Source organism: Mesoplodon bidens (assembly GCF_964165515.1).
Source record: "Mesoplodon bidens genome assembly, chromosome: 10".
Lineage (NCBI taxonomy): Eukaryota > Metazoa > Chordata > Mammalia > Artiodactyla > Ziphiidae > Mesoplodon > Mesoplodon bidens.
The window spans coordinates 73,923,081-73,948,530 of record NC_138172.1 but is presented as its reverse complement, the minus strand read 5'-3'; the positions used below and the strand labels follow the sequence as shown (position 1 = coordinate 73,948,530).

At 40.4% G+C, this 25,450-nt stretch overlaps 1 long non-coding RNA gene across 2 annotated transcripts in view; it reads left to right on the top strand.

Moving 5' to 3' along the window:
* Positions 1–25,450, top strand: part of LOC308623140 — a 74,612-nt gene that overhangs the window by 34,702 nt on the left and 14,460 nt on the right. Inside the window, exons 2-3 of one of the 2 annotated variants that reach the window (XR_014016747.1) lie at positions 7,605–7,719; positions 16,471–16,519. This is a non-coding gene — a long non-coding RNA (uncharacterized lncRNA). Of the gene's footprint in view, positions 1–7,604; positions 7,720–7,813; positions 7,981–16,470; positions 16,520–25,450 lie in introns of those variants that run through there. The other variant, XR_014016748.1, reaches the window with a different exon arrangement.

Sequence of the window (25,450 nt, the reverse complement as noted above, 5' to 3'; positions counted from 1 at the left end):
GGAGACTGAGCCCTACAGAGGTTTTTAATTTGCATGTAACCCCTAGCCTTGCCAATATGGCAGCCACTGGCCACACACTGAGCACTTAAAACAAGGCTGGTCCGAATTGATATGTGCTGTGAGCATAAAATAGGCACCAGATTCCAAAGACTCAGTATGAAAAAAGCTGTAAAATAGCTCATTAATAATGTTTCATATTAATTACACATGGAAGTGATATTGTTTGGGATGTATTGGGGATAAATAAGATATATTATTAAACTTTATTTCAGCTATTTCTTTTTCCCTTTTTAAATGTGGCTACTAGAAATTTAAAAATTATTTACATGGCTTGCCTTTTGTGGTTCATACTTTATTTCTAGCCAAGCAGAGGCAACTAGGAGTTAGACCCAGGGGGATTATTTGTTGTTTATTCTCTTTGGAACCCTTCTAAGAGCAGAGGAAGAGGTGAGAGAGGAAGCAGCCTCTCCCTGTCTGATTGAGGATTGGATGGGAAAGAGGTTAAAATCAGTTTGAGGGCATCCCTGCCAACTTTCTTTAGTGTACTGGTTCTCAACCTCAGCTGAACTTTCGAATTTCCTGGAAAGCTTTTTAAAATCCTGATGTTCAGCCACACTACTGTCTGATCAAATCAAAATCTCTAGAGAATTTCTATTTTCCAAGATACCAAGGTTCAGCCAAGATTGAGAACAACGGCTTTAGCCAGATTTTTTAATCCTTCCTCCCTGGGAACGAACTACAGCTGTCTAGGAAAGTAGGCTAGCAACTTTTAGAAAGCAGAGACCTTAGATGATATTGAGGGGTGTTATTTGGGTCGTTATATATTTTCTTTAAGATTAAAAAAAATGAGGTTGCTTTATTTCTGTTTTGTGAATTAATCTTGAAAGAACGGGGTTGGTTTAGTTATCTTGAAAATTCAGTCTCTTGGCCACTAGGGGGATTGGATTAAAACACTTGCAGAAGGATAAGCCTTTGTCCCTTGGAGAAACCCCTTAGAGTGGAGGTAAATTGGCACCGTCATCCTGGTAGGCAAAGGAGCAGCTTGTATTGCTACTTCTTAACTTTTATTTGACTTAAATCCTATAGCTGAAAGGGCTTGACCTTTGTTACGGTTTTTTTAATGGGGTGTAGTTGTTTTACAATGTTGTGTTAGTTTCTACTGTACAGCGAAGTGGAGTTCCCTGTGCTATACAGCAGGTTCTCATTAGTTATCTATTTTATACATATTAGTATATATATGTCATTCCCGATCTCCCAATTCTTCCCACCTCCCCTTTCCCCTCTTGGTGTCCATACATTTGTTCTCTACATCTGTGTCTCTATTTCTGCCTTGCAAACCGGTTCATCTGTACCATTTTTCTAGATTCCACATATATGCATTAATATACAATATTTGTTTTTCTGACTTACTTCACTCTGTATGATAGTCCTAGGTCCATCCACCTCTCTACAAATTGAAAGGGCTTGACCTTTGTGTCAATGAAAAGTGATATAATCTTTCTGAAGATCACTTGAACAATGTAATTATAGAAAATATTTATGGAGGGCTCACTCTGTGTCAGACACTGTGCTCAGTCCTTCACACACATTATCTAATAGAAATCCTCACAACAATCAGATACAGCAGATACAACTATTATCTTAATTTCAGATTAAAAAAACACAAGGGCTGGAGGGATTAGAGAACAAACCGCATGGCCACAGAGCTGGAAAATAAAAGATTTGAACCCAAGCAGTCTGTCCCTAGAACCTGCCTCTTAACCTCTAAATGATATCCTATAAAATATACTTAGGGCTTCCCTGGTGGCGCAGTGGTTGAGAGTCCGCCTGCCGGTGCCGGGGACGCGGGTTCGTGCCCCGGTCCGGGGGGATCCCGCATGCCGCGGAGCGGCTGGGCCCGTGAGCCATGGCCGCTGGGCCTGCGTGTCTGGAGCCTGTGCTCCGCAGCGGGAGAGGCCACAGCGGCGAGAGGCCTGCATACCGCAAAAAAAAAAAAAAAAAAAAAAAAAAAAAAAAAAAAATATATATATATATATATATATATATATATATATATATATATATATACTTAGACTTTGCCCCGTGATTTTAGTCCTAGGACTTTACTCAAGGAAATGATCAGACAACAGCATAATTCAGAACACAACTAGATCTAGAAAAATCTCAATATCCCTATTCTTGTAGGAGACTAAACAGATTAGTGTATCGCCATAAAATGAAAAAATATGTAACAGCTAAGAGTACTGATATAGAAGTGACGTACTGAAATGGAAGAACTCTTCATGAAGTATTATTAAGTTAAAAAAGCCATTTAGAAAACATATACAGTACAATATCCAGAAAGAAAAAGCCAGCGGGTATGTGTGTAGGCGGGAACACTAAAACATTAACAGTGGCTATTTTTAGAGGGAATATCAGGAATTTTAACTTTCCTCTTTACGTTTTTCCTTATATTCTAATTTTTTAATAGTGTCTTTTCAGGCAGTAATTTTTTTAGAGCAATGCAAATGAAGGTATTTCAGCATATGAAAGAACAATGCCTGCTTAAAGGAAGTGAAAGGAGTTAGTGGGAACATCTTTGAGGTGGCCCTGGGCACTAAATTTAGCACTAGAACTCTGGCAGCCAAAGGAAAAAGAGAAACATGTTGGTTGTATAAATTTCATAGTATCTCATCTAATGTTTTATGAGAGTCTCTTAGGTGGTTTTCTGCATTTCTAACTGTTTACTCTTGTGAACTTCAGAGTGTGCGACCCTAAATAGATGCTACACGCATATCCCAGTTCTCTGTTACGAAGTGCCCTGAACTTGACTGAACTTGTGTTCACTGAGTACCTGCCATGTACCAGGCTGGGGGCCGAGTGCTAAATCTTCTCTTCCTTGCAACAAAACTCTGATTCATACCTTCCGCTCATCCCCCCCCTGGAGTCCCATCCCATGCAAATGCTTCTGGTTCTAAAGTCTGGTTCAAGCACCGCTACTAGAGCCTCCAGGGCAAGCCAATCGTCCCCTTTTGAGATGCCTATTGTACCACCAGTCCACATGGGACAATTCAATACATACACATTCCCTCATCTTTTCATAAGCATTCACTATGTCTCCACTATTAGACTGGAAACAAACTGGGAACATGGGCCTATTTTCTCTTATGTATAGAATTCTGGAATTCTAGCATTTTAGAGTTTGAAGGGGATGCCTGATAGCTGGGATGACCAATGCACCCTGGTTTACCTGGGACTTTCCTGGTTTTAGCACTGAAGGTCCCATATCCAGAAAACCTACTTAATCCTGGCCAGACAGCTGGGTACTTTCTGGGTACTCACTAATTATTACTTGATTAGTTGGATTATTTTATATGGTAAAATGCCTACTGGGCACATTCCAATTTTTAGCTATATATTCACAAAATAATAACCCCTGTATTAACATGGCTCTCTCTACTGCTGTGTTAGTATAATCTTCAGGCAAACTCTGGAAGCAGGAAAAGGCAGGGGTTATTAGTCCAGCCGAGAAAAGTAAGGCAGAGAAGAGTTTTGTAAATTTTTCCAGGTATTAAGTGAGTAGTCAAAATTATGAATTGGGTCTTTTGATTCCTATTCAGGGCGCCCTGGAATTTGAAAATACCCACCATGGAGCTTCCATTGTTTTAAATAATTGCGCAAGGCTTTTGTGAAGAAAAACACAAATTGTAGTTTGAGATCCAAAAGGCTTGCATAAATGGAACGTGGAATATCATCATCTTTCTAAATGGAACAATTCAATATTATAAAGATTATTTCCCCAAAATTAGTTAATAAGTTGAATGCAGTTTTAACAAAAATTCCAACAAGATTTTTCTTAGAACGTGACAAAATTATTCTTAAGTTCGTCTGCTTACAATACGCACTGAAGAAGAGTTCAAGAAAATTTTGAGAAGGAACAGTTGTGAAGGGGGTAATTGTACTTCTAGGTTTTAAAAGTTATTAAACCACAGTACTTTAAGCAGTGAGGTGTTAGCACAGAATTCATTGATCAATGGAATGAAATAAAAAGTCCAGAAAGAGAACCCAAAGCATCTTAGAAATTTGGTATATGATAAAGCTGGTTCAGGTCAATGGAGAATGATTATTTAGTAAATGATGTTGGGCAAATAGACCGATCATTTAAATGCAAATAGGGACTTCCCTGGTGGCGCAGTGGATAGGACTCTGTGCTCCCAATGCGGGGGGCCCTGGTTCGATCCCTGGTCAGGGAACTAGATCCCACATGCATGCTGCAGCTAAGAGTTTGCATGCCACAACTAAGGAGCCCTGGAGCCGCAACTAAGGAGCCCGCCTGCTGCAACTAAGACCCTGTGCAACCAAATAAATAAATATTTTTAAAAAATAAATGCAAAAAATTTAGGGCTCTATCTCTCCCAAAATGCCCAAATAAATTAACTTTTAATGTAAAAAAAGTAATGCTGCAAAAGAATCAGAAGAAGAACCAGTGAATGTTTATGTGATCTTTGGGAGAAGAAAACCTTTCTAAATAAAACATGAAAGGTAGACATCATAAGGGTGAAAACAGATTAAATTTGACTACATGAAAAATACATTTTTTAAAGGTTTAATAGAAATGACACTGTGGGAAAAACCTTTGCTGTGTATATGACAATTTGAAAGAATTCTTACAAATCGTTAAGAAAAAGATGAACATACTAATAGAAAAATGGCAAAGTACACAATTTGCCACAGAAGTACAAATTATTAAAAGTTCTATTTCCTTAGTAAGCAAATGAAAGTAAATAAAAACCAAAAAGTTCTCCCCCTCCATTTTTTATCTTACCTAATGATATTGGAAAAAAAAAATTAAAACCATAATATCCTTTGCTGATGGGAGAATAAATCAGCAGGCTTCCTGTAAGGCCAGTTGTAATAGGAATTAAAGCCTTATTAACCTGCGTTCATTTTGATCCAGCAATTCCACAACTATACATATTTTTAAGTAATAATAAAAGATATGTGCAGATACCTCTTTATAACTATGTGTGTGGGAATTTTATTTATTGTAGTTAAAAGGAAGAAACAACTTAATGTCTAGTTCTAGGGAATTGGTTGCATAAATGACAGAATATTGCTCCAGTAGAATGAGAGGCAATTATACATATATACTTTGCAGTTAACGTCGTAGAAGAATATTTAAGGACATGAAAAATATTCATGACGATGTATATTGCTAAGTGAAAAAAAGCATGTTACTAGGCTGTATTCATAGCATGATCCTGTGTTTGTTTACACCCATATGTAAACATATACACAGAACATGACTTGTGCATTACAAATGATTTGTTCTTTTTTTACGTTTTTGCATTTCTACTGTACACATTTATTGACTTTTTAATAAGAAAAATTAATAATTACTATTAATTATTGTTAAAGAGAACTTAGATCCTGAGTTAGTGTTTTTTTTTGAGGGTATGGAATTGTTTGTGTGCTATGTTATATATTTCTGTAATGCTTGAACTTTGTTTACTGAATTTGATCATTTTTATAGTCAAAAGGAAACAATTTTAAAAAATAAAGGGCTGGGGAACAAAGAAGTTCATACTCTTTAATCCAACAATTTAACTTTTAGAAACGTTCTTAACCCTGAATATGAGTAAATATTTATACAGAGATTGCTCATCATAGCAGTATTTACAACAGAAAAAACAAACAAAAGCCTGATAAAAAAAACATATAAGCACCATTTAAACAATACAGAGCTAGATAAATTATGACAGGCCCATTAGATGAACCTACAGCAGCATAGTGAAGTCAGCATGAATCCAGCCTGCCTGGATTCAAATCTCAGCTCCACCATTTACTTGCTTTGTGACTTTTCACAAGTTACTTAACCTCTCTGCTTCAATTTCCTCTAGTAAAATGAGGATAACAATAGTACCTACATCATTGGATGGTTATGAGGATTTTGAAGTCAGAGCTCATGCAGGAAACAGATGACACACTCAAATTAGATAATTTGAGTAGAGTTTAATAAAAGGACTCTTTACAGAGGTGTGGACAGGGTGTAGTGAAACCACCAAGGATAGTGCAGTACTCTGGGCAAGTAGTAGTAGGAAGTCATAGGGAGCAATTGGGCAGGTATTGGAACCTGGAGAGAGAGAGAGTTCCTAGGAGGAGCTGTGCTCTTTGTGAAAAGCCCAGTGACCCTTCCTACCTTAACCTCACCCTCCAGGCTTCTTCTGAGACATCTGTGATAAGTCTGCCACTGCTGCAATAATGGTGCATATAAACAACCCCAAATCTCACTGGCTACAAACTGCAGACATTTGTTTTTCTCACTCCCAGGTTGACTGAAGCAGCTCTGCTTCAGGCTTTGGGTTGTTTGGGTTCAGGTCAGCTTCTTATTTTGGGAACAGCCACCAAGAGGCCAAACCAAACAGGCAAGTCGCTTTCAGGCCTCTGCTCACACCAAGTGTGCAAACATTCCATTGGCCAAAGCATGTCCCATGACTGAGACTAAAGTAAATAGAGTAGAGCTATTTATATTCCACATACTCTAGTAGAAGGCAAACTCCCATGGCAAATCCTGACACAGGGAGAGAGGAAGAGAGTGGAGTTGGGAATGATAATCCAATGACAACTTGTCATTGGCCAAATCCAAGGAAGGGAGAGGGCACAGAAGCCGGGTGATGCAGTCTGTACAGGTCGGCCTTCGGGGGCACAGAGCAAGGTGGAAGAGGGTAGAGGGGTCTGGAGAGGCAAACAAAAATATCTGTGCAGGATTACGTGAGTTAATATTTTTGACGAGTTTAGGATAGTGATTGGCATGTAAAAAATACTATAATAAGTGTTAAATGAAATAATAAAATACGGTGCCATTGGAAATGATGTTTTCAAGAATATTTAATTAAACATTTTAAATATTTATAATTAACTGTTAAATGAAAGAGGTTATAGAGCAGGTGTACATTATAATATCATTTAAAAATACAATATACCTAGAAGAAAGACTGGGAGGAAAGGTAGCAAAATAATAATGTTGTTGCTGGGAGGTAGAATCATGGGGAATTTTTTCCTTTCTGTGCTCTGTGTTCAGAAATAGGTTGCCACATATGATCTCATTGGTTGTGCACTGCACAACTCCAGGAGCCCCATTTGTCCCTCTGCAGCTTATACAACCTTCAGCTTATACAACCTCCTTCATTGCCCACAGCTTCTAAAACACACATGTATTACTCTTGTGTAACCAAATAAATTCAATAAAAATTGCAACCTTGCTTTTTCTCCCTAAAACTCTTCAAAGACAACAGAAATTGACCTAGTTTGGCATTTTCACTAGAGTGGCAAAGAAATTATTCCAGTATAGTTGTCCTTCAGGATCCTGGGGGAATGGTACCAGGACCCTCATGGATACTAAAGTTCATGGATGCGCAAGTCTCTTTTATACAATGGTGTAGTAGTTGCATATAACCTACACAATCCTCCTGTACACTTTAAATCATCTCTAGATTACTTCTAATACCTAATCCAATGTAAATGCTATGTAAATAGTGTGCAGCAAGTTGAAATTTTGCTTTTGGGAACTTTCTGGAATTTTTTCCTCTGAATATTTTTGATCTGTTGTTTGGTTGAATCTGCAGATGTGGAATCCACAGATAAGGAGGGCCAATTGTGCTCTAAGATGATTGTTATAAGGCACACTCACCAACGCTTGAGGCAATCGAGGTTATACAGTCACCGTTGCAGAACTGAAAGGTATTTCTTCATGCATGTCGTATAAATAGAGAAAACATGTTTGGCCTGCGTGAGTTACTACAATTTTTAAAATCCTGTAATATATCTTCTTTAGCGGAGAAATTCAGAACTGCTGGATGAGAAATGATGAATATAAGAATAAGATATTTCTACTAAATCCACAATGGAGAAGATTTAAAGTAAAATGAAAGCTTCTCTCCCCATGCCCAGGATGAAATGAGCCTAGCTCTTAAAGGCATTCAGGCCAACCCTGCACTTCCTGTCTCTGTATTTCTTGTTATATGAGATAATAAGTATCTTTACTACTTAGGCCACTGTATTCTATTACTTGAAGCCAAAAATTTTATGTATTCTCTTCAAAGCCCTCCCTTCCCAAGATAGAGTTAAACATCCCTTCCTCTGTGTGTCCACAATCCCTGTGTATGTACCTCTATTCTAGAATTTAACGTATAGTGTAATAGTCATTGACATGACTTGTTTACGAGATCATCCAAAAAATTCATGGATTTTCCTTTCATTTTTGTAACCTCAGTATCCTTCTTGGTACCCAGCGCAGAAGCATTTGTTGAGTAGGTGTCAAGACTTCCTATGTTCAATGTTCTGGGAGGCGTGGAGGGCCCTGTCTCTTGAGAGTGTGGGACAATGGTGGACAGCCCATGTACATACTTGGGTGAGCCTGTTGGGAAAGGCTGAGTCACAAATACCCTAGAGAACCTCCAGCCCTGAGCTCCCGACAGCGCACTCCTGAAAACTGGGAGACAGAACCAAAAGCCGTCCTAGATGCAGGGTGGGGCAATTCAGAAGAGTATGTCTCTTTTCCCATTTGGTTCTTAGGATCCTTTTTAGGTATTATTTTTATTTTTTTATAAAAATATTTTTGGAGATTAAAATGTCGGTTTCATTGCAAAGTTAGATTGGAGGGTGTGGCTTGGTTGTGAAGTCAAATGGGTTTGCTAATACTCTCCTGTTTCGAACTTAACCCTCCAAAATGCCATCCTCCACCACTGCTGGGACAGAAGCTGTCCTGTTTGGCTTACCACATGGCTGGGGGTACAGACCAGAAAACATCTGCCCTCCACAGAGCAGGTTCCCAAGCAAAAGTGAAGTCAGAAAGCCAGGCCTGCCAGGGGAGCATATACAAAGACATGAACTTCTACACTGGAGTACTGGTGCTGCACATTCTTTGTAATCTTTTTCACTTTCCTCTCCTGGCTTGGATCGTTGAGAGGTCACAGTATTTAAACATTTCCCCCAACCTTGGTTTGGCTTTTGCTTTCTTACAATATGAAGAAGGTAGCTTCCGAACCAGCTGAGGAATGTGAGTGGCATGGCAGAGTGTGGACTGTTTCGTGTTTGATATCATCATATTTTGATACTTTCTCCACAAAGTCTCAGTGTGACGGCTGGAATGATCATTGGCAGAAATACACAGGATTCTGAATTTGAAAGTTTGGGCCACAGGTTGCAGTAAGAGTAACCAGTCCAGGGTGCTATTTTCAGAGTTCAAATATCCTAATGGGCAAATCTGCTAAACCAATGTGAAAAGTGTTAATGGGAAAGAATAGGTTTATGTGTTAGACCACCCAAACCTCATTTGCTTTTTTGATTTGATTTTTTTTTTTTTTTTTTTTTGCGTTACTCGGGCCTCTCACTGTTGTGGCCTCTCCCGTTGCGGAGCACAGGCTCCGGATGCACAGGCTCAGCAGCCATGGCTCACGGGCCCAGCCTCTCCGTGGCATGTGGGATCTTCCCGGACCGGGGCACGAACCGGTGTCCCCTGAATCGGCAGGCGGACTCTCAACCACTGCGCCACCAGGGAAACCCTTTATTTGATTTTTATTGGAGTATAGTTGATTTACAATGTTGTGTTAGTTTCTACTGTACAGCAAAGTGAATCAGTTATGCATATACATATATCTGCTCTTTTTTAGATTATTTTCCCTTATAGGTCATTACAGAGTACTGAGTAGAGTTCCCTGTGCTATACAGTAGGTCCTTATTAGTTATCTATTTTATATATAGTAGTGTGTATATGTCAATCCCAATCTTCCAATTTATCCCTCCCCCTGCTTTCCCCCCAGTAGTAAGTCAGAGAAAGACAAATATCATATGGTATCACTTATATGTGGAGCCTCATTTCCTTTTCAGTAGTCACTTTCAATGTCTTGCCTGAAAGGAGGGTGTCCCGTAGGAATGGTAAGCCATGTGGCAGGTCTCTTCAGGGAGGCGGCTTTATCTGGCACCCCTAAATCACGGCATATAGGAAGCTCCTACTTTATTCTCCCCCTCACAAGGCCATGTAAGGTTGTAAGAATGCAGTGGAAAAGGGGGAATTTTCCAGGTTTAATTCAGGAGCAAAGCACAGATGGCCCCAGAGCAGGGACCCTTCCAGCCCCATGCCATCATGATACACTTCACCAGCTTGGGCAGAAACAGGAAGTAGGTGAGGGCAACACAGAGCCCTGAGAATGTGACCAGGGCACCATTTCTGGGTTCTGTAGAGTAAGTTAACCGGACCAGGCTCTCTCCAACCAGTTTGAGACTCAGCCTCTCCTGTCAGCCTCCTCAGCCTAATACTGCCTTGGGCCCCAAAGTCCACAGTTCACCAGTCCCAGGCTCCATGACACAGCCACAATCCCTGTGCTGCTAATCCTGGCCAACTGTCAAGTTAATGAGTCTCCGGGGTTCTTAGGGGACTGGGCAAGAGTGTGGATGACTCAGTGTGGCCCATCCCCGTTATTAGAGAAACAGCTCAAAGCAAATGGTTTGTGACGGCGAGTTAGTAATTTCAGCTTCATTAGAGAATATCTTGTGGAAGGTGCAGCAGTGAATAGCATTTGCAGACCTTTTAAGACTAATTTTTGTGTCACAGAAGAAAGGGGAAGTTAGAGTAAATAGCCTGAGACTCAGATGATTTATTTCTCAGTTTAGACTTGCGTGTTTCATTCACTTCTGGGACGTTTCTTCTCATCTATCTGCCTTTGGGGATCAACATTGAAAGAGGAGTGAGTCATCATTTGGCCACGTCTTCTTTTCTGTGTTTAATCCCTTAATGTAAAAGAGAATTAGGCAAGAGGATTAAGAGAGATTAAACAAGATTCATTATTGAATTATTAAAAATTAAGCTCTGGCTTCAAACAGCCTAAGAGGAGGTGCATACAATAATGTAAGGGACACAAACACTCCACAAAAACTCCTTATTCAAACACAAGAGATGGTATCCATTTGTTCTTGAAAAAAATCAATGGTTAACAATAATACACTCAAAAGATATCATAATGTCTCTTCATTCACGAAGAGACCCTACCAACCCGCCTCTGGGAGGGTTGGGACTTAGAGAAAAATAGCTCTAGTCCTGAGATGGGTTAACCTGATATTTCTCTTCATCTGCTATAGGACTAGGTCTTCTTACCCAGTGGGTACTCAGCATTTCCAACCGATACGCCATCAAACGCTTGTAGGATTTATAAGCCCCTAAGTAGTACTCTAGGGCAGGGCTTGAGTGAGATACTGAAAATGAACAAACTTCCCCTTCATCCTTTTGAATCACAGACGTAGCCTCTGAGGTCAGCTTCTCAATCTCTTCAGGCCTTCAAGTCTTTATGTGGGAGAACCAGGGAAAATTCTGAAAAAATTAAAATTAGGTTTTTCTCAGAGAACCTCTCAAAAAATGAAAATTTTAGATTATAGAAAGATGTATAAAACCTTTAAGATAAGATGGTCATGGTTTGCACATTCAGCTTTATTCCTCTGAAGACATTTCTTTTTAAAATAATTTTTTAAAATATTTATTTATTTATTTACTTGGCTACACGGGGTCTTAGTTGTGCCATGCGGGATCTAGTTCCCTGACCAGGGATCGAACCTGGGGCCCCCTGCGTTGGGAGCGTGGAGTCTTAACCACTGGATCACCAGGGAAGTCCCTGAAGATATTTCTGAAACCACAAAATAAGGGAAATTTCTGTAGGGTCCGCGCAGTCTCAGGTTACACTTCGAGACTTCAGAGGCAGAGTGAGACTCTCAAAAGACAAAATGTGTGTTTGCCTTCAGAGCTGCTGTGATTTTCATGAGGACTCACTGCCTTCTCTTTGTGGGCTTGTGGCTGCTGTGTTTAATCTAGAGCAAAGGTTTATATAACTCTCTACGAGGACCACGGATGGACAATTAGGGGTTTTTGAACCCCATGAACTTGTAGCAATTTTCATGATACATGTTTTGGTTGGGGCAATATGGAGGATCCAAAGCTCTCATTAGATTCTCAGAAAAGTCCATGACTTCATATGGAAGAGGGTTCCAAGGCTTTTCCAAGGCTGGAGCATCTGCATGCTTTCTGGTTCAGCAGTAGCTCCACACCTGAAACATAGGTAATGTTATTATACTCACCATACAGATGAGGAAACAGGCTGACAGAATTTAAAAAACCCATCGAACCTCCCACAGCTGGTAAATGGTAAAGCCAGGTTATAAACCCAGATCTGTCTGACTTCAGAAACTGAGCCTCTCATTAGTGGGCAATGCTTTGTCTACATTTAACAGGTTTAAAAGCATAAGATCTGGAATTTGTTAGGGCTCTTCCAGCTTTCCCGAATCTTTACGGTAGCGTCCCTGACAGGTGACCCAGCTCTGTCCAAACCCTTCTGGGGATGGGAGCTTCCTACCTCACCAGGGATCAGTTCTGTTGTTGAACTTAATGAGCGCTTTTCAAATATAAAACCCCAATTTACCTTATGATTGGATGCTGGCAAGGTGCTTTCAAATGTAGTGAAATACAGAATGTCTTCAGGTGTGCTATCCAGGACTGGAGTCTGAAATTCTGAAGCATGAAGACCTCTGCTTCTCTCCCTCTTCAAAGTGGGTCACATGGGGGAAGGTGGCCTGTGTTGGAAAATCCAAACATGCACATCAAGAAAGAATCTAACATGTGGAATGATGGACAAGGCAATCATTCAAAGACATCAAAAGGTGTGCTTTGAAAATGAGAATGACCTGACAGTTTCCGTATACAGCAAAATCTTTATTAGCTGACATCGGAGGTCTTTTTTTCTCTAGCTTCTTTGGTAAAAATGATCCTTTTTGTATCTCCTTTATGCTTTAGTGAATAAGAAATCTGGAAGGTGGTGGAGGATGCTTTCCGAGAGTATTGGTGGTTTCTTGTGAGCTCAAGTTCTTTCCTGCCTCTCAAAAGGTCCTCAATGATAGATGACTTAAGTGCCTTAAAAAATGGAAATCGGGCTTCCCTGGTGGCGCAGTGGTTGAGAGTCCGCCTGCCAATGCAGGGGACACGGGTTCGTGCCCCGGTCCGGGAAGATCCCACATGCCGCGGAGCGGCTGGACCCGTGAGCCACGGCCGCTGAGCCTGCGCGTCCAGAGCCTGTGCTTCGCAACGGGAGACGCCACAACAGTGAGAGGCCCACATACCGCAAAAAAATAAAAAATAAAAAATAAAATAAAATAAAAAAAAAAAATGGAAAGCATTTATCAGTAATGTTAGTAAATTAGAAAAATTACTATTATCTCCTGAGTAAACTATTCTTTTTGGGGCAGTTAGTCTTCATAGATGGTCACTAAGGGTCCACGCCTCCCAGGACTCATGCCTCAGAATCTAGACGGGCCCAATGGAGTGTGATGGGAGTGATGCTGTGCCAGTTCCGAGCATCAGCCTTAGAAAGGTCTCAAAGCTTCCACTTTTGCATTTTTGTGAGCTCTGTGCTGCCATGTATCAATCCAACTACTCTCATGCTGGAGGGGCCATGTAGAGAGAGAGAGAGAGATGCCCCAGGATGATGTGGAAAGAGAGAGTCCCAACTGCTCAAGTATTGCATCTGAGTTCAGCCTTCCAGCCATCCCTGTGAAGTCACCAGACATGTATCTGAGCTATCCTGGATGTTCTGTGTAGACGAACTTCCAGGTGACTGCAGCCCCAGCCGATATCACACTGAGCAGAAGAACCACCCAGCTGAACCTAGCCAACCTACAGAATCATGAGAGATAATAAACTGGTTATTTTAAGCCCCTACGTTGTGGGATGGTTTGTTACATAGTAATAGATAACCAAACACTTTGCATATTCATATAGCAAAACTGATTATTTTTATGGGTAAACAAAGTTGATAAAATGCATATTATAGCAAAGTGATTAAAAACACTCACTTATCTTGCAAAACACCCAATCAGAAATAAGCCTCATTAAAGCAGTATTCTAACCACAGTGAGATAGTGCTTTATAACCACTAGGATGACTACAATCAAAAAGACAGATAATAACAAGTGCTGACAGGGATGTGGAGAAGTTGGAGCCCTCATACACTGCTGATGGGAATGTAAAATTGTGCAGCTGCTTCAGAAAGCAGCCTGGCAGTTCCCCAAAATGTTACTTATAGAGCTGGCATGGGACCCAGCAACTCCACTACTAAGTATATACCCAAGAGAAATGAAAACATATGTTCTCATAAAAACTTGTACAAGAATGTGCATAGCAACGTTATTCATAATTGCTGAAAAGTGGAAATAACTCAAATGTCCATCAACTGATGAATGGATAAATAACATGTGGTATTATCTATACAAGGGAATTGTACGGATAAAAAGGAATGAAAAGGGATGAAGTATGGATACATGCTACAGCATAAATGAACCTTGAAAATGTTAAGTGAAAGAAGCCAATCACAAAGACCAGATACTGTATGATTCTGTTTATATGAAATGTCCAGGCAAATCTGTAGAGACAGAGTGTAGATTAGTGGTTGCCTAGGGCTGGAAAGCAATGGAGAGTGACTGTTAATGGGTACAGAACTACTTTTTGGTATAATGAAAATATTCTATAATTGAATGTGTTGATGATTTCAACCTCCGTGAATATACTAAAAACATTTAATTGCACATTTTAAATGGGTGACTTGTATGGTATGTGAATTGTATCTCAGTAAAGGTGTTACCAAAAAAAGAAAGTCAATCTCCTATAAGACTGATGTTCATTTTGTTTTGACTGCTTTGGGCACCAGACTCTTGCCTATGATCAGATAAGGCTAAATCAACCCAGATAGCTAACAGCAGTTGAATGGGCTTTTTGATGGGGGAGTTTATAGAAACAACATATGAAATGAGAGCTGAATGACAATTTATTATGCAGTTAATATAGTGTAAACTTACAGTTAATATTCTTAGCTTCTTCTTATCAATAAGGTGAAGATCAATACAGAGATTTGGTCTGAATCCTTAAATTCTCTGATTGTGAGGTTTGTTAAGTCACCTCTTGGGACCTGCTGTGTTCTAATTATGACGTGATATTAGCTTGTCAGTATGAGGGCAGTATTGCCCCCTCCTCAATTTCCCAGAAAACAAAACAATGTTCATAACTATATTTGCAGAAACTGTCAAAAGTGTCTGAGTTCATTACCTACATAGAAAACATAAGTTCCAGTTAGACTATCCTGCAGCAGCGTAATAGCACATTTTTCATTGTCTAATGGCCACTGAATGATTGACTTTTGTAGATGGTTTTTTATTTATTATTATTTTTTATTTTATTTATTTTTGGCTGCGTCGGGTTTTCGTTGCTGCACATGGACTTTCTCTAGTTGCGGTGAGCGGGGGGTTACTCTTAGTTGCCATGTGTGGGCTTCTCACTGAGGCGGCTTCTCTTTGGTGCAGAGCGCAGGCTCAGTAGTTGTGGCGCCCGGGCTTAGTTGCTCTGCTGAATGAGGGATCTTCCGGAACCAGGGCTCGAACACGAGTCCCCCGCGTTGGCAGGCGGATTCTTAACCCCTGTGCCACCAGGGAAGCCCCGTTGTAGGTGTTTTTGAAAAAAATATGTATGCTCTACTTGTTGTGATGTGCAATTTTATATGTATCCATTAATTTAAGCTTAATTGTGCACTTATGTCCTCTATAGCCTTATAATATTTTAGCTACTTCATTTAGAATTATAAATATTATAAATATAATATTTACTCATTGATACCCTAAAATGTGTCAGGTCCCATGCCAGGCTCTAAGGATTCAGTCCTGATCAGTACACAGTTCCTGTCCTCGCAGAGCTCACAGTAGATGACAAATGTCTCAGCGAATGAGGATATAAGAACTGCAATGCCAGTTTGTATTTACTTGGAATGTACATTTTTAATTTATAGGTATACTTAATTTAAACCTTTGCCTTTTTATCTATTTTTTTAAATAAAGTAATGTTAAAATCTATAGTCGTGAAGTCATCAAATTCTCTGTTAGATCTGTTAATTTTTGCTTAATATACTTTGAGTCTCCTTTGTTAGATGCACCAGTTCAGGATTTTTATAACTTCCTGATGAATTCTCTCTTTTATCTCCTGCAGTGTCTAATCTTCACACCATCCAGTAAAACTTTCATTTTCCTCTCTAGAGGTTCAATTTGGGTCTTTTTATATCTTACCATGCTCAATCTTTCCTCTACCTTCTTTTTTTTTTTTTTTTTTTTTTTTTGCGATACGTGGGCCTCTCACTGTTGTGGCCCCTCCCATTGCAGAGCACAGGCTCCGGATGCACAGGCTCAGCAACCATGGCTCACGGGCCCAGCCGCTCCGTGGCACGTGGGATCTTCCCGGACCGGGGCATGAACCTGTGTCTCCTGCATCGGCAGGCGGACTCTCAACCACTGCGCCACCAGGGAAGCCCCTCCTCTACCTTCTTGAATTTATAGAATATCGTTACAATAACTTTTAATGTTCTTATCTACTAATTCTGTCATCTGCGCTGTTTCTGGATGTGTTTCTATTGATAGATTTTTCTCCTCATTGTGGGTCAGAGTTTCCTGCTTCTTTGCATCCCTGGTAAGTTTTGATTGGTTGCCAGACATTGTGTATTTTACCTTGTTAAATGCTGGATGCTTTGTATGCCTGTAAATATTCTTGAGCTTTGTTCTGAGACACAGTTAAATTACTTGGAAACAGTTTGATCCTTTTAAGGCTTTTTTATTTTCAAGCTTTGTTAGGCGGGATCCAAGTAGACTTTAGTCTAGAGCTGATTTTTCCCCACTACTGAGGCAGTACCCTTCTGGTTACTCAATGCCCTATGAATTACAGGGTCTTCCACTCTGTCTGATGGGAGCCCAATCCTTCCTAGCCCTGTGTCATCTCCCTGGATTGCTACCTCTGCTCTTTTTGGGTCATTCATTCTCTGGCTGTGGGTAGGTTTCTCACACTCATGGGCTGATGAGCATTCAGCTGAGGACTCAAGGGGGATCCTGTGCAGATCTCTGGGACTGACTTCCTCTGTGTGCAATTTCTCCTCTCCACTACTGTGCCTGCAAACTCCAACAGCTTTGGCTTCCTTAGACTCCCGGGATTTATCCCTTCAACTCAGAGACCCTGCATCTGCCTGGGTTCCCCCTGCCTGGCTATGGCTAGAAACTCTCCAGCACTAAACTGGAGCAATCGTAGGGTTCACTAATGTGTTTCCCCTTTCAGGGATCACTGTGCTGTGTGATGTCCAAAGTCTGAAAGACCTTTGTTTCAAATATTCTGTCCAGTTTTTCAGTTGTTCCAGGCAAAGAGGGTAAATCCAGTTCTCGTTACTCCGTCTTGGCTGGAAGATGAGGTCTACTTAATTTCTAGTAATGCTTTTTGCCTTAATATCTATTTTTGTCTGGTATTGCTACACCAACTTTCTTTCCACAAGTATTTGCCAGGTGTTTATATGTCCATCTCTTTACTTAGAGCCTTCTTATATCATATGTCTCAGCTTTGTCTCTTTAAAAAGAACTTAGCAGTTGGACTTTATCTCCTAGTCTGAGAATTTTTGTCCTTTAAACACTGGGTTTAATCGTTTAAATTTATAGGGGTTAGTAATCTATTTGGATTTATTTCTATTTCCTTTTTTGTGCTTTTCCTTTATTATGCTTTTTCTTTTTTCTTTTATTGCTTTCTATTGTATTAATATAGTTTTTCTTACGCTCCCCTTTTTATTTCTACAGGTTTGGAAGTTATGTATTCTATTTTTGTTCTTTTAGGAGTTACACTCTGAATTTTAATATGCATTCTTGACATAATAAAGTACAAAGCTAATTGGTATTGCCATCCCCCCCTAAAAAAATACAAGGTCTTATAAAGATTTAATTCCTTTCTCTGTCTCCCACATTCCACATTACTGTGGCCTAAAATGTATTTCCATCTTGTTTTTAAACATCCCCAACAAATTAGTAATTTTTTTTTGCCATACCATGTGGCATGTGGGATCTTAGTTCCCTGAGCAGGGATTGAACCTGCACCCCCTGCATTGGAAGTGCATTGTCTTAACCACTGGACCACCAGGGAAGTCCCCAAATTAGTAATTTTTAATAGTCAATGCTTATTAGGGTTTAGATTACCCATTTGCTCACACTGCTTCATGCATCACACTCCTTCAACTATAATACCATCCTACTGAAGAATGTCCTTCAGGAATTCTTTCCCTGAGAGTTAGTGAGACATGAACTCTGAGTCTTTTGTTTGTCTGAAAATGTCTTTATTTTATTCTGTGCTCAGTGTAAAAACATGATTTTGCTGAATATAGAATTCCAGGTTGACAATTACTTTCCTTAATACATTGAAGATATTGTTTCATTTTCTTTCTGGCATTTGTTATCTGATAAGAAGTCTGTTCTCAATAATTATTGTTCTTTTGTAGACAGTCTGTCTTTCCAGTTTGGCTGGATTTATCTCTTGTCTATATTGTTCTGCAGGTGTGATGATGTGTTTAGGTGTGGATTTGTATTGTATTATTTATTCCGTTCAAGACAATTTACTACTTCAATTAGAAAGGCTCATTATGTTCAATACTGTCCTGCACCACCTGGATCCCTCTTCAGGACTGAAGGACCTAATCCCCCAGATGCTAGGAGCTGGGGGTGCTTCCAGAAGACAACGCTCAGATGTCAGCCTTCTCCAGGAATTGCCCTCAGCTGAATAGTGCTGTTTTGCTCAAGAGGTTACACCCCTTCCTAAGGGCAGCCGGCATCCAATGATTCGTCAATACAGGGGTACAAAGAGCCAGCCCTCTTGTCTCAATGTGGGACAATTCTAAAGGTCCTTAGCGTCAGAGCTCCCTTTGGTAGGATAATCAACCAGTCCTTTACCAAGGACTTGTGTCTCTAAAACCCCTCAATCTTGCATCCTGGGAAACCCCTCGATCCTGGGCAAACGGGGACAATTGGTCATCCTTCCCATGAAGTTGGCCGAAGCCTTTGTTGAGGCTGCATCACACCTCACCTTCTCCCTCTGCCCAGTCCTTCCACTAATCCATCCCTTCCACTAATATTGATCTCAAGAGCTCTCCATAATAAGCCTCCTGCACACTAATCTCTGTTTCAGTCTACTTCCCGGGGAGCCGAACCTACAACATTAATGTCTTTCCAAATTTAATTATAGAAAATTTCTCTTTAAATAGTGCCTTTTCACATTCTCTATTCTTTTCTTCAGGGACATCCACTAAATGCACCTTGAATCTCTTCATTCTATCCTCCATTTCTTTTTTTTTTTTTTTTGCGGTATGCGGGCCTCTCACTGTTGTGGCCTCTCCCGTTGCGGAACGCAGGCTCTGGACGCTCCGGACGCTCATGGGCCCAGCCGCTCCGCGGCATGCGGGATCCTCCCGGACCAGGGCACGAACCCGCGCCCCCTGCATCGGCAGGCGTACTCTCAACCACTGCACCACCAGGGAAGCCCCTATCCTCCATTTCTCTTAATCACTCTTCTTTTTTTAATTTTTAATTTTAAAAATATTTATTTATTTATTTATTTGGCTCCACTGGGTCTTAGTTGCAGCATGCAGGATCTTTGTTGCCATGTGCGAGATCTTTTAGTTGTGGCACGCAGATATTTAGTTGCAGCATGCGAACTCTTAGTTGCGGCATGTGGGATCTTGTTCCCTCAGGGGACAAACCCAGGCCCCCTGCATTAGGAGCGTGGAGTCTTAGCCACTGGGCCACCAGAGAAGTCCCTCACTCTTCTAAAAAAATCCACTCCATCTCTATTTTTGAATTTGCTGATTTCATCTTCATGCAGGTCTCATTTGCTGTTTAACCCATCTGTTTACTTTTACACCTTAATAACTTCCTTTATTTGGCTTTGAAGACACATACTCATCTGGTTTTCTTCTTCTATTTCTGGTTGTTCTGTTTCAGTCTTGTTTGCTGATTCCTCTTCATTGTCCCTACTTCTAAATGATGAAGTCCTAGGGCTCAGTTCTTGAGACTCTTCTCTTTTTCACAGTTTAAATCACTTTCCAGATGAAGTCATCAGTCTTGTGACTTCAAATACCATAGATATGCTGATAACTTCCAAATTTATATCTCCAGCTCAGACATCTCCCCTAAACTCCTGACCCACATATCCAGCTGCCTATGAGACAGCTCCACTTGGAAAGTTAAAAACTGAGCTCCTGTTCTTCATTCCCAAACCCCGAAGTTTTCCCTATCTCAGTTATATTGGTAACTGTTATTATAGGCATTCAGGGTAATATCTTGGAGTCATCTTTATTTCCTCTCTTTGTCTCACACTGCAAATACTGCAAATCCTATGGATTTTCCTTAAAAATGGATCCAGAATTGGACCACTTCTTATAATCCTCACTGCTGCCCCCCGGGTCCGAGTCACCATCACTTCCTGCCTGGATTATTGCAACAGCCTCCTGATTGGTCTGCTTTCAGCCGATTCTCAACATGGCAGAGTGACCTTGTTAAAATGTTAGTCAAATCCTTGCCTCCCTCTGCAGAACCCACCAGTGACTCCCTGGTCACTCAGAGCAAAAACAAAGTTCTTACTGTGATTGCAAGTCCCTGCATGATCCAGCCTGTTGTTACCTCCTGGACTCGTCTCCCACTGCTCGCTCGCTCTCGCTCTCTCTCTCTCCACACCCCCGCACACCGAGTTCCTTGCTGTTATTTAAAACTACCAGGCATGGTTCCCCATCAGGGCCTTTGCTCTGGCTGTTTCCTCTGCCTGAAAAGTTCTTCCCCACATATCCATATGGTTTGCTCTCTTACTTCTTCAGGTCTTGAATAAACACCACTTGCTCAGTGAAGCTTTCCCAGGTACCTTATCTAAAACTTCAACCCCTCCCTCTTAACATTTCATAACCTTTTTTCCTACTTTATTTTTACTCCTTAGCACTTATCCTCTACCTCATATGCTATATATTATACTTATTATCTATCTTCATTAGTAAAATGTAAACTCTATTAGACTAGGCTTTTTTGTCTATTTTGTTCACTGCAGTGTCCCCAGAGCCTTGAACTGTGTCTGGCACATACTATGGGCTCAGTAAATATTTGGTGAATGAATGAAAGAGTGACTCCTTTTCATTTCTAGAAATTTGACTTTAAAAATCTGCATGTTCTTATTATGTAGTGTCCTTTTGCTTTTGATTTATAGTGATGAATAGCGAGTGCTCTAGAACTAGACTGCTTGGGTTCAAATCCCAGCTCTGCTACTCTAACAGCTGTGTGACCATGGGCAGATGTCCTAACATCTCATCTGTAAAATGCAGAAAATAATAGTAGCTGCTTCACAGGGATTTACTATATAGCTGTAAAACAAATTAGGAAGCTTTTTATGTACTGATATGGAGAGAACTTCAGGATTTATTTTAAGTAACAAAAGGAAGGTGTAGAATAGTAATATATAATTTTCTGCCTTTTATGCAAGAATTTGTACCTGCATAGACACATTTTGGAAGTATTTAAAAGAAATTAATAAAAGTGCTGAATTACAGAGAGAAGGGGGGAGTAGGGGTAGCATATCAAGAAAGAGAGTGACTGGATTTACTCTTCAAAGAGGAGGATAAAGATGTTGATTAACTTTAGGTTTTGTTGATCAAGTCAGGATGGGCTTGGTTATATCGTAGTTACAAACACACCAAAGTCTCAGTGGTCTTCACCCCCGAGATTTTCTTTCTTTCTCCGACTAAATGTCCATCCCGGCAGACTGGGAGTTCTATTACGTAGTTCTGGGATGGGCATATAACCTAGTTCTGTCCAATGAGAGGTGACAAAATATCCTGAAGTGCTTCAGGGAAACATTTCCCCATTCTTGAAAAGAAACAAACAGGAATAGATATCCCTTCTGCATCCCAGATTTATATAGGATGCTTGGTAATATGGGAGCCATGTTGTTGCCTTGGGAGAGGCAAGCTTGGAAGATTTACAAATCTGACCTCCAGGGGATGGTAGAGTTAAAAAATAGAAAGAACCTGGGTCCTTAATAAGGTCAGCAAACCACTGAATTAACCAGCTCTGGAGACTTCCTACCTCAGGATTTCTTATTATGTGAGATAATAGAATTTATTTATTGTATAAGCTATTTCAAATTAGATTTTCTCTAATTTGTAGATGAAAACATCCTCATTTATAGGTTTCTCATTCATTTTTCTTATTTCATTTTACTGACTAGATCTCCCAGTTTAATGCTGTATAGTAGCATGAAAGCAGGCATCCTTGTTTTATTCCTGATTTAATAGGATTACCTCTAAAATTACCCCTAAGTATTATAATAACTGTAGGTTTTCATAAGTTGTTTTATTAAGATAAGAAATTTCCCTTCTAGAGCTAGCTGCTTAGAGGTTTGTGGGTTTTTTTTAAATCAATAATAGATTTAAATTTTACCAATTATTTTTCAGCATTTGTTGGTATCATCAGATGCCTTAATCTGTAAATGTAGTGAATTACATAAACTTTCTAAGTTAAAATTAGATTCTTGGACTTCTGTAATTAACCTCCCTTTGTCATAATATATTCCCTTGATACACTGTTGTATTTGCCTTGCTGAAATTTAAATAGAATTTTTGCATCTATGTTCCAAGTGAGGTTAATCTTGCTGAGTTTTGGCGTCAGTGCTTTGCTGGATGCACAAAACGAGTTAGATACCTTTCCAACACTAGAATAATGTATATAACATAGAAATTATCTCTTTTTGGAAAGTTCACTAGTACTTGTCCATTAAACTTCTTAGGCTTAGTGTCTTTTTTTCCTGGCCGTGCTGTGCAGCTTGCGAGATCTTAGTTCCCCAACCAGGGATTGAACCAGGGCCCTCTGCAGTGAAAGCACGGAGTCCTAACTACTGGACTGCCACGGAATTCCCTCACAATTTTTTTAAAAGTTAGAAAAAGACACTAAGGGAGTTCTCTGGCGGGCCAGGGGTGGTCCGTCCCTCCCCATCCCCTTTCCCCCTTGGCAACCACAAGTCTGTTCTCTATGTCTGTGAGTCTGTTTCGTAGACAAGTTCATTTGAGTCATATTTTAGATTCCACATATAAGGGATATCATATGGTATTTGTCTTTCTCTTTCTGACTTCCTTCACTTAGTATGATAATCTCTAGGTCCATCCATGTTGCTGCAAATGGCATTATTTCATTCTTTTCTATGGCTGAGTAGTATTCCATTGTATATATGTACCACATCTTCTTTATCCATTCATCTGTCAATGGACATTTAGGTTGTTTCCATGTCCTGGCTATTGTGGATAGTGCTGCTATGAACATAGGGATGCATGTATCTTTTTGAATCCTAGTTTTGTCTGGATATAAGCCCAGGAGTGGGATTGCTGGATCATATGGCAACTCTACTTTTTGCTTTTTTAGGACCCTCCATACTGTTTTGCACAGTGGCTGCACCAATTTATATTCCCACCAACAGTGTAAGAGGGTTCCTTTTCTTACACACCCTCCCCAGCATTCATTATTTGCAGACTCTTTAATCATGGCCATTCTGACTGGGATGAGGTGGTACCTCATTGTAGTTTTGATTTGCATTTCTCTAAATTAGTAGTACTGAGCATCTTTTCATGCACTTGTTGACCATCTGTATGTCTTCTTCGGAGAAAAGTCTATTTAGGTCTTCTGCCCGTTTTTCAACTGGCTTGTTTGTTTTTTGTTATTGAGCTATATGAGGACTCCTAAGTGGTTTTGACACTCTCTGTGGCCTTTGGCTTTCTTATCTCTGATATGACAGTTTGTTCCAGACTCATCTTGTACCTTTCCTGCCCCAGACCTGGAATCAGCCTTTTCTCAAGTGAGCCCTAATTCCTTTTAGTGGTAAATGATGTTTAGAGACCACTATTTGGGTCTCAGGGGTGCTCACTACTACTGGGTGGATCCATTTTCCAGCTCTTCATTGAATTCTTTTTTAATTTATTTATTTTATTTATTTTTGGCCGTGTTGGGTCTTCATTGCTGTGCACAGGCTTTCTCTAGTTGTGGCGAGTGGGGGCTACTCTTCATTGTGGTGTGCAGGCTTCTCATTGCCATGGCTCTCTGCTTCTCTTGTTGCAGAGCGTGGGCTCTAGGTGCGCGGGCTTCAGTAGTTGTGGCTCACGGGCTCTAGAGCATAAGCTCAGTAGTTGTGGCTCACAGGCTTAGTTGCTCTATGGCATGTGGGATCTTCTTGGACTAGGGATCAAACCCATGTCCCCTGCATTGGCAGGCAGATTCTTAACCACTGTGCTACCAGGGAAGTCGCTCTTCTTTGAATTTTTTTTTTTTTCTTGTACACGGGCCTCTCACTGTTGTGGCCGCTCCCATTGCGGAGCACAGGCTCCGGACGCTCAGGCTCAGCGGCCATGGCTCACGGTCCCAGCAGCTCCGCGACATGTGGGATCTTCCCGGACTGGGGCATGAACCCGTGTCCCCTGGATCGGCAGGCAGACTCTCAACCACTGAGCCACCAGGGAAGCCCTCTCCCTTGAATTTTATTTTATTTACTTTAAATATAATCACGCATAGTTTCTTTTTATTAATTTTTATTTGAATATCTTTTTCCGTCACTTTATTTTCAACTTTCTTAGATGATTTTTATCATTTTTTTCCCCACATGGCTTGTGGGATCTTAGTTCCCCGACCAGGTATCCAACCTGGGCCTTCGGCAGTGAAAGCACGGGAGTCCTAACCACTGGGCCACCAGGGAATTCCCTAGACAAGTTTTAGATGTGTCTCTTGCAATAGCTAGATTTTTAAAAATCCAATATAAGATTCTCTTTTCATCCATGAACTGAGCCCAATCACATTCAAAATGATACTGATACATCTGAACTCCCATCATATTTTGCCTTTTCTACTTAGCCTGGATTTCTGTTGTTTCCTTTTTTTTTTTTTTTTTTTTTTTGCGGTACATGGGCCTCTCACTGTTGTGGCCTCTCCGGTTGCGGAGCACAGGCTCCAGACGCGCAGGCTCAGCGGCCATGCCTCACGGGCCTAGCCACTCCGCGGCATGTGGGATCTTCCCGGACCGGGGCACGAACCTGTGTCCCCTGCATCGGCAGGCGGACTCTCAACCACTGCGCCACCAGGGAAGCCCTGTTGTTTCCTTTTGTCTTTTGTAAGATTGATTGACTTTTCTTTGTCCTATTTTATTGTTCTTAAAATCTGGAACTTGTATCTGCTATTTCTTCAAGTGGTTACCGTAACTTATATGGATTTTACAATAAGTTTCACTGATTTCTTTAATAAGATACTGCTCATGTATCTCTCTAGGATTACTAGTTTTCCTTTTTTTCTAGGTAAGTACATTCTCTATTAATTCTTTGTGGATGGCAAATGTTCTGCACCCTTGAATATCTATAAATATATTTATTTTACATTCACATTTGAATAATAGCTGAGTATAGAATTCTAGATTTGTAACCATTTTTCTCTCAAAATTTTGAAGATATATTTCTTCTGTCTTCTTGTATCCAGCATGTTTCCAGTGAGAATTCTGATTTGTAGAAATGTTTTTTAAAATCTTTTGATGATT